The following is a 9471-nucleotide window of genomic DNA, read 5'->3' as shown; positions in this document are numbered from 1 at the left end:
CTTCAAAAAAAAAAAAAAAGATCTCAGAAGTAATTTAAGAGAGGTGCCCTAGGTCTTGTACATCTTATGTTTTTCTTTCACTGAAGTTTCCCCAAATACTTTACAAATGCTTGCTCTAGCTGGCGAATTTGACACTATTGTTTAATACAATGATGTGTTTGCAACACTGGAAAGTAATGTCTTTCTACAATGGAGGGATTTTTTTGCATAGCTGTGTTTCCATTCTTTGATGTGGGTGAGGTGATCTATACCCAGTCAATGCCTTGGAATGCTTTAAAAAATGTTCAGAAAAAAGAAATAAAACTCCATCTTCTAGATTTCCTATATATCAGATCCCTTTTATTCCTTTGCAAAATGCCAAGAACCTAAACAAAAGCCTGACTACCTATGAAGAGAGCTATCAGTCCAAAGAGGTCTTACTGAGCTTTTGTTCACCTGTTTGGTTTGTCTGAAGCCTTTCATGAAAGCCATATTTCTAAATTCTGTTGTTCATGTACTTTATGGGAATGGCTAACTGGTTGTACTGAATATATGTAGCTGGGTATACGGAATGCCTGCAGAAAAAACCCAAAAATTATCATTTTAAAGGCTGTTGTAAAGGAAACACTAAGCTTTTGTTTCCCCCCCGCCCTCCCCTGAGATCTAGTCCTAGGTGATAGCAATCCTTTGCATCTGGGGCTTGAGGCTCAGTGTGTCCTGTGCTGTTCCTGAGGTGTTCAGGGAAGGCACAAAGGCTGGAGTTCCACCCTTGCTCCCAAGGATTAGCATTTACCAGCAGTAACTAACCACAGAGCTCTTGCAGAAAAGCCGAACCCTGTAAGCACAATTTGCATATACAGCACAACACCTGCAATGGCAAAGGGGCGCAGCACTCCTGGTTTCGATTGCTGTGTCACCCAAATGAGTTATATCACTATTATATGATATGACTCATGAGGAAGGCAAGGTTATTTCCCTGTAACCTGAAGCCCGTGAGTTATATTGTTTCTGCACAGCACTATTGAGTCCAGCTTAATAGGCTTGCCTTAAATAGCCATGCAAATAGGGTTTTTTAACAGTTTTCTATTAAATACAGAGGGTTTGAATTCGAAGGGTGTTCTCCGGCCTCGGCATTACATTGTCAGAGTTTGTATTCTGCTGAAGAGTTCATACTCAAAGGCAGCTGCTGCTCTGAGCAGCACTGCTCTGAGCAGCACTGCACTGCCATCCAGGTAATAAAACAGTGCTGATATTCACTCCCAATATCAGATGGGGTAAGGGGTAGGAAAGAAAGCTTTTAACTTTGCATCTGCCTCTTCCAGTTCTTCCCAGACAGCTTTTTCCAACTCAGAGCAGGAAAACAGGAGGCCTGTCCTACCATTTCATACAGCCACAACATGGAGTTTATGGGATGACACCACAGGGGTTCACCTGGGATAACACCGGGCAGAAGGGCCGCTGTGCGGCCTGCCAAAGGGTTTGAAGGGATATTTAGGCCCTTAATAACAAAAAAGCTACCTCGTCCTGGTGTAAGGGACAGAAGGAGCCAGCATCTGGCAGCAGCAGCGTCGCAGGAGCTCCTCATCAGCCCTGGCCCTGGCCCTGGCCGGGCTGGTCACACGTGCCAGCAGGAGGAGGAAGCTGCGTCAGGCACCTTGGTGGCTGTGGGCCTGTGTCCACACCTTGTCCTCTCACGCCCCTGTGCAGAGCACCCCTGGGTGGTGGCCACTGCCCCTCCGGACAGCTTCAGGGAGTGGCGGGTGCTCTGAGGGGGACTCTGCTTGGTGTCTCCCTCCGGTCCTCTGCAGATCCGTTTTCGAGCTTGTAACTTTTGCACCCTTTCCCTTTTTTTTCCATTTGTTGTCCCCTGGAATCAGTTGTTTTTCTTCTCAAGTTTTTTTTTTCTTTTTTTTTTTAAGGCTTTTCCCTTCTGGGAAGGCTGGAAGGTTTCGTTAGAGCTGGGAGAATGTAGGGTGAGTTGCTGTCCTGAGTGTGGCCAGTGGTCACTGGGAGAACTCGGGAGCTTGGCTGTGACCCAGGGGGTCTGACCTGCCCCGAGGCAAGGTGCTGGGCTCCCGGAGGTGGCAGGAGCCCCGGTATGGTAAAAAGCTCAACTGTCCCATCAGGCTGGAGGGGTGGGAGCTCTGCTTGCTCCGGGGGATAGGGAAGAAAATGTCTGGGCTGTGCCTGGCGCTCCCCCTTCACCAGGGTAGGCTGGAGCCCAGACCTCACCTGGTGTGCCACCAGCAAGGGGCCATTTAGAATAAGAGGATCCCTAGGCTTTTACTTTCCTGCTAAAGCCATGCTTCTCCCTTCCTCTTGATGTTACCAGTTTCTGTTTGTATTGCTTTTTTGAAATTCAATAGTTCCGTCTGTCAGAAGTTTTACATCCCAATACAAGTGTGATTAGTGTCCGCTAGTAGCTGTTTTGGTGAGCAGTGTGGGAAAGAATATAGGAATTTTCACATAGACAGTGGTTTTCTGGGTTTTCCTGATGACGGTAGTGACTGAGATTTGGCCCACAGTTTCAAAACTCCAGGCTGGAACACATGGAAGAAAATCATAGCAGCAGTTTTTTTGCAGACTGCCTTTCTCTTTAGGTCATACAAATGAGGTCAGCTTCCAGACACGAGGTTTGTATAAGCAGAAGACAACCGGCCCAGCTGAGGAGTTTGTGCCGGAGACGTCAAGTTCAGCTGGAAGGAGTTTGTATGCGGACATTTTCAGTCAGCTGAAACTCGGGAAGACAATTTCCCAGTACGAAGCCTTTGAGACTCTTAACCTCAGACAGTACTGCTGGATCTTGCTGTTCTTCAGGACATCTGAAACTACTTGGGGTTGGAGAATACACCTGCAAATTGCAGGCAGTCGCATTTGACTGCACTGGGGTTTCAGTTCTTCTAACAGCCATGCATACAAGTGGAGTATAACTGGTACCAGTACTGCATGCTGAACTTCGACTGGTGCATGTCTTTTGCAAGATCTCAGAGTTAAATGTATGCCTAACTCTACATTAGCATGATGTTTTTAAATATAGGGTGGCATTATATAAATGAACAGCTTTACTCAGCAGTCTTCTGCAAATAATAGGCACTTTATTAAAAAAATTCCAGATCAGCTTACAGCTTAACCCCAGTCATTGACAACCATCTTTAACAACAAACCTCTACTTTTCAGGGAATGGGACTCATGCAAAATATTGAAAGATCAAGCTTGTGGCTGACATACTTTTTAAAGATCTTAAAAATTAGGTACCTCAAATATCCTTGCGGAGTGATGGTTTAAACAGCTCCTTGCTTGCATTAGGAAGGTGCCATCTGTTGAGTGGCAGACCTTCTCACAGAGGTAGTTTGTAGCAGTTGAAGTATTTCTTTACCAGCATAGTTTATAACAGTAGTACCTAGGGAAAATAATCTGTTGATAGTATATGGTCTAACAGAGAGCAAAGAATTATTTTGCCAGTCTAACTGCCAAGCCACTGGCTTCTTCTCGCACAGGCTAAGTCATTAATGTTGCACTTCTTACAACATAGCTAAGCTGGCAAGAGCTTTAAGCACCATCTGTGCCTGTGCTTATTTAAAAGATAAAGTAGAAGCGTCAGAAAATTCTGAGAATCTGAAAAAAAAGCAAAACAAAGCAATGTACGTAGGATTCAAAATATCTAATAGCACTCCCAGTGCCTTTCACGAGCGTGCCTTCCCTCAAAGTCAGTCTTTGTTCCAAGCATTTGCATGCAAAATGTATGTACATGGGCCTCATTTTCTCATTAAAGTGAGTGGCTTGGCTGAAGCAGGCTGTAGGATGGCCGTGTTTTGGGTAATCCAAAGGGAAAAGGTCTTTCTACTCCTTCTGCGACAAGAGGGCTGCACTAGCAGCGGGACTATGGCTTGGCAGGAGATGCTGCCGGGCCAGGGAGACCTGTGTCCCCTCTACGCTTCAGAGCCTGGGGTGGCTGTCCCCATGCAGAGGGATGGGAGGTGGCCATGGCACAGGCATCGGTTCACTGGTGCAATGCACTCGTCTGTCACTCAGTTGCAATGACAGACAGAGAAAAGCCTGAAGATCGCTCTTCCTCCACCATCCTCCACCTCCCAAAGGAATCTTTTGGCAGGTCTGGTTATTTTATCCAGACATTAAAAAGGTTTGCTTTATCGTCTTCCCATCACTGCCAAAAGCTCTGAATACTCTTGTGTGTCAAAAAACAGCTTTGCTTTAGACCTGAGATAATTAAAATAAAACAGAAGTTTTTACCACTTTAAAAAAAAAGCTTAAAACCTGTGAGCTGAAGATAAGCTGGGGACTTATTCATTTAAAAAAATGGCTTCTCCAGTTGACAGGACTTTAGAAAGCTTGTGTGTTTATACAGGTACCTACAATCTCCCCATCTCTTCACCAAGCATTGATGTAAATAAATGGAGAAGGCATTCATTTCTTCACACACGAAGACTGCTTTCTTTGCTGTATGGTTGCAACATGAGCAGGGGCAGATTTTTCTGGCTTCACAAAACAAAGCCAGCCATCCACATTAGCTCAGCGTCCTGGCTGCGCTTTATGCTCTTTCTGTTTTCCAGCAAAGGTTCATTCCTGGAAACATCTTGTTCTTGGAATAATCCTGGCAGTCAAAGACACAAAAATGGCCATTTTTGGCTGCTTTTCTCTGACGGTCTTAGGCTTAGCAGGTTGCTAGTGCTACTGTGTATCAGGCCTTCCCCCAAGGGACTTGGCAGCGGGTGCGTTGTTGGTAACTGCCGAGGTTTGAATCCATCATTTTCTTCTGAAATTTTCAGAAGGGAAATATACTGCTCTTCTCCCAGGTTTTCCTCTTGAAGTCTATGGAAAATTAATAAGTTCACAAATGTAGCTCTTCCACAGCGAACAACAAAAAAACTTTTAGAGTAGAATTTGAAACCATGTTGTTATTGCTGTATTTAATCCTTCAGACTGCTTTTGCTAACTAATAGGTAATTTTAAGAAAGTTTACTTCAAAACTTAGGTACTAGGTTATTACAGTGCCTGCATACTCCAGGTCTGTATGCTACAGCTAAAATATACTTTTGATCATACTCTGTAGTGAGTGTATAAGGCTGGTCATGTTTCTTTGCCAAGTTCCTTCTTAAGAAATTCTAACATTAGGTCTCAGCGTAGGTGCTGCTCCTAAGCCTTGTGGACATAATCTTCCATTTTGCATATAAATCAATAATAATAATGGTGGTTTTTACTTTTCATTTTCTATGTTGTCCCATTCTAGAACTACGACAGCAGACAAATGTACAAGTACCTGAACGAAGCCCAGCTCCATCTTGGGCTGTCTTTGTTCACAAAGGATTGTATATGCTGACAAAATAGATGCTGTGACCTTCCTTGTGCATTCCTCATTTATAAGGTTTCTAGAGATGCACTCTAAAGATACATTTCTTATTTCAAAAGAACTAAAAGTTTTATTCAAAGAGCAAATAACCACTCTGAATATGCGCTTATTCCCAAAATGTGCTTTTTCACATGGGATCACCGGACCAGTCTGCTCCTCTACACTGGCAGCAAAGCAACCATTTTCCTGTTAAAATGTTGCATCTTCTCTCTGCAAGGGTGTAGTTTGTACGAAGTTTGCCACCCGAGAACTGCACAGGGAGTGAAAGGACAGTGGCAGAGATGGGGTGTACTGTGGGTGAAACACCCTTCTTCCCATGTAATGAATGCAAAGCAATGCCCAGGAGCAATTCTGGTAGTTAGGGATTGTGTGCTCCCCTCCACTGCAAGGCAGGGCGCAGTGCAACCCCCAGATCCTGGCTCTCCCACTCATCCCCAGCCGTGGCTGCCCCTCTGGCCTGGGTAGCACGATCTGACAGCCGGGGCTTTCTGAGCATCCTAAGGAAGCTAAAAGAGAAACGTTTCCAGAAGAGCACATTGGGACGATTCACAGATACACAGCTCCCGTACATCATCAACTGAGGTGACGCCCATGTCTCTTCCATTTAGTATGAGATTTTATGCATTTTCTCCCCCTCCAAACAGGGGGTTAAAAAAATGGCCAGTACGAGACAAAATAAATCAGCTCTCTAATTACTTCTGGAAAGCCAGACTCCTCCTCTGACACTTTAAAGCTTTAGCTCCGGCTGTCTCCTGGCATATCTCCTCTGTGCTTCTTTGCCTACGTCCTCCCTGGGTATATTGTCACCATTAACTGAAGATTGTCCCCGGGCGGAGCTGATGCAACGTGCCAGCGCAGCATCCCTTGTGTGATCCGCAGCTCAGCAGCCTCCTGTCTCCCTCCATTTGCGCTCTTGGTCTCTGTCGGGGATGACTCCAGTTCTGTTTATCTCGGGGAATCAACACAAATCTGTTTGCTGTCTGGTAGCTTTGCGTTTCCCGAGATTACTCCCAACTGTGGGAGTTGTCCCAAAACATCTCTGCTGTTGTGACTGCCTTAGCCAACATCTCTTTGAAATGCAGGCTCCAGGTGACTGACTTCCAAGTAAGAGGAGCTGAATGGGTTTAGACAGATTAACATTCTAGCAGTAAGTGGCAGTCATTCCAAGGAGCTAAATCAAATTCTCAAGTGCTCATTAGCAACAGGGGGAAAAAAAAAAGAAGAAAAAAACCTAGTTTGAGAACATAAAAAAGAATCAGCACATAATGGAGAGATTTGGTGGAAGCTGTTTTCTTCATTAGAGTTTTTCATTGACGGCCATCTCCCTAAAACACCAGGTCATGGGGTGCCGCTGCCTAGCATTTGTTTATAACATGGAGTTTGAAGGTGCAGTTGACCCACGTTCACTTCAAGTTCAGAATCGGTCTGGTAAAGTTAGTTTGTCTGGCAAGACATGCGTTAACAATACCGTACTTCAGCGGCAGGGTGAAAACTACTGCAGCTGCCATTTGCTGTCCCATCTTGGAAGGACTGCTCTGCACCCCTGAAAAACAAAACACAAGTCTGCTGCAATGATTTCACTCGGGTCATCCAGGGCACTGTGTGTGCTCGTAATAATTTGTCTGTTTGGAGTGGTCTGATAGGACATAATTGCATAAATCGCTGTGTGGGGGAGGTGAAGAGGACGTTCATCACTTAGCAATCCGGACAAGAAATACCGCTCTGTTTCAGGGTGTGCAGGGACAGCGGCTTCACCACAGGTTCGGAAAGGTGCAGCCTGCCTTCTCGCCGACATGAGCCGTTTCCAAACAGCGTGGTGAGGAGGGGGGCACAGGGTGGCCATGCAGCAACTGCCTCCGGCAAGGCCACCCCGTGTCCCCTCCTCTGGCAGCAGGGCCCCCCTGCTCCCCGGGCACCCACTGCTCCTTCCCCTCCCCATGCTGTCCTCGTTGCTCGCTTCAGGCTTGGGAGCAAGGGTGAAATGTGGGTCTGAATCTTACTAGGGAGTGGAGTTGTTTACATTATTTAAAAATATTTACAGTTTTTTCTTAAACTTGTTTTCCTAGAGTTCTACAAATCATGCAAACAGATTTTTGCAGTTTAGGCAACTGCACTGCAAAACTTCACCTGTTCCCACTAAAAACATAATAAAAGGCATAAATAGGAAAGATTTGAAATTATTAACAACTAGTCCCATAAAAGTAAAATCAGCTCTACCTGGGTAAGATTTTCTATGCAGAGTGAAGTCCCCGTTTACCTCTTACATTTCAGAAACAGCAGAGGCAAATCCTGCCCCAGGTCCCCCTTGCTGCTTGAATTACTCAGAGAAATATTTTCACTGCTGTTTCACACAGCACTAATGAGTTTAAAACCCAGCCAGTTCACAGCAGCTGAGCGGTGGCGGGAGCACAACCCTGAGCTGTACTCGGCCACAGACTGGCCTGGAGGAGAGCAGGGAAACCCAAAAGCACCTTGCAGATGTGAATGCTGAAGGAAAGCTGTCTAAGGGCTTGATTTAAATCAGGCACCCATGACTGGCTTTCTGCACATCGGCGCTCCTGCTGCCTGCCCTTCCGGGCTCTGCTTGGCTGCTGGTTCGTGCTGCTTCGTCCCCTGCGTCCGCTGCACGCAATGGTGCTCTGCATCAATGGAGCTCACTCCTGGCACAGGAGCATCCCTGATGGAAAGTGCCTGGGTGCTCTGGTAACAGAGTCAGCGTGAAGCCTGGAGACAATTAAATACATTCCCTTGACCAGCACCCACATTTTTCAACGCCTTTTAGAAAGCTGCTTTTGCTGGGAAAAAAAAAGCAGTGGAGAGATCAAGATGTCAGGAAATGCTTTTGCTGACTTGGCGTGAAGAAAATATTTTTCTTATCCAAAACGGCAGAAGAAGCTGAATAAGGCACTTCACCTTCCTTCCTTTCTTCTCCTCCCTCCTAGGCCTTCTGCCTCTGCAAAGGACAGTTCTTCAGCCATTTGACATCCCGTCTAGCATATTTATTCGTGATTTATTCTCTTGCATGGTCAGCTCCTGAGACTATTCAAAATGGTGGACACCTCTTGGTTTGGCTCTTACCTTGCACCGATGGGCACGGCAAAGCCTTCTGCTTGGATCCATCACACACACGTGGTAGTTACAGGTTTTTGCAGTGCCACAGAAACTGAAGCTGAAATGGTAGCAAGAGGATGTTCTTTCTGGGATTCTGAATCTCTCCACTATAGTCTTGATAGTTTACAAGCAGTAAATTTGTGGATCTAAGTCCATTATGCTTGAAAGAGCTGCATACTGCAAAAATTCTTGCAGGAATTTGAGTGATTTCTGCTAGGAAGTGTCATGCATTGCTCCCATGATCACTATTACAAAGTATGATCCTAATTAAAAAACAAAAAGACAAAAAGTACAATTGTGTTCAGAATCCTGGCTCTTTGCTAGCATAAATTATTATTTCCTTCCCCTCTCCTTTGGATTTCTTTGTTCCTCTAAGCCAACACAGGTAAGGAACAGGGAGTTGGGTCCTTTTCCTACGATACCGTACATCAGCAGGAGCTTAATAAATCCTAATCGCATTCACCTGTACAGCCCCCACTGCAAGCACTGTGGGCACAACATGGTGTCCAGGATCTTTAGTAACAGTGATGATTAATGGACAAATATCTGTCAGAAATGGCGTGGGAAAAACTGATCATCGCTTTAGGCAGAGGGACGCACTGGCTGACCTCACAAAGTCTCTTCCAGCACCGTGACTCTGTAATAACACGAGGAGAAAAGGACCCCAGCTTGATTTTCAAGTAGTCAGCTGTTTGCAGGGCTGCAGCTATCAGCTAGGAAAAAAAGCATCCTTCTGTCTGTAACAGAGCTCATTGATAGGTGTGCAAAATTCTCCTGCCATGTAAAATTTTCAGGAATAAATGCCGATTTTCTTCCAAGTATTACCACACTTTACTTGTACTGTGAGGCTGCCTGCTAATGGCAGGCTCCCTGTTCAAAATGATGCTTTTTGTGGTATCTGTAGTGTGTGAGCCTGGAACTGGAGCCTGGATTGCAGTAGGCGTCCCGCTGCCTTGTTAGTTTAGAGAATTCAACCCAATGATCGTTCTTAGAATTCAACCCAATGATGCGTA

Source organism: Ciconia boyciana, chromosome 5 (genome assembly GCF_034638445.1).
Source record: "Ciconia boyciana chromosome 5, ASM3463844v1, whole genome shotgun sequence".
Lineage (NCBI taxonomy): Eukaryota > Metazoa > Chordata > Aves > Ciconiiformes > Ciconiidae > Ciconia > Ciconia boyciana.
The sequence above is the reverse complement of the archived record's forward strand: the minus strand, read 5'-3'. Positions refer to the sequence as shown.